Below are 789 nucleotides of genomic sequence, written 5' to 3'. Positions count from 1 at the left end.
CGCCAAGGGGAAGGAGCAAGAGCCACGCAAAGTCAAATCTTTAATAGGACCACCAAGACTCAAGCTCAAGACTGACAGCTTAGGCAGATATCAAGATTCTGGTAAAATTTCACTTATTTCGCCCCGATTTTTACAGTTAAGTTCCAGTGGCTTTTTTCTCTATACTTATATTACAATCGTTGATGAAGGCTAAACTAGTTTTAGTAACATATATATCTCCAGTTGCATTGGCAGTGCTGGGCGTGTGCTCCGCCTCCCTCCAGCAGGCCTACAACCACGGCTACAACTACGTCGAGCCTCGCTACGTCGGGCCCTTGGCATCCACCGTCCCCGCCGGCGTCGACGGAACCGTCACTCCCGTGTCCGATACCTACGAAGTGGCCGCCGCTCGTGGCGCCTTCTTCAGGGCCTACCAGGATCAGCTGGCGACTGTCAACGCCCTCCGCTAGTGCGCTCCCGCCACCCACTAATCCCTGCACCACACTACACCCGCTGTGCACCATAATGTAGCAGATGTGCACCACGGCGTCCCAGCTGGTTACTCCGTCGGCCCCGTCGTCCACCAGGCTGCCCTCAGCTAAGGGCGTCCCCGGCCAGGTATGCGATACCCCCAAAGTGTCAGTCACTAAGGCTGTGTTCTTCCGCCTGTACAACCAGCAGACAGCACCAGCAGCCATAACGCAGGACTATCTCGTTCTTCACGACGGCTACCGAATCATGATTAGATCTTCAGGATGATGGAACCGGAACCATGATATAAACAATGCATTTTTACTTGCAATAAAATGT

The sequence above is a fragment of the Penaeus monodon genome, chromosome 32 (genome assembly GCF_015228065.2).
Source record: "Penaeus monodon isolate SGIC_2016 chromosome 32, NSTDA_Pmon_1, whole genome shotgun sequence".
NCBI classification, from domain to species: Eukaryota; Metazoa; Arthropoda; class Malacostraca; order Decapoda; family Penaeidae; genus Penaeus; species Penaeus monodon.
This window is presented reverse-complemented; position numbering follows the sequence as displayed.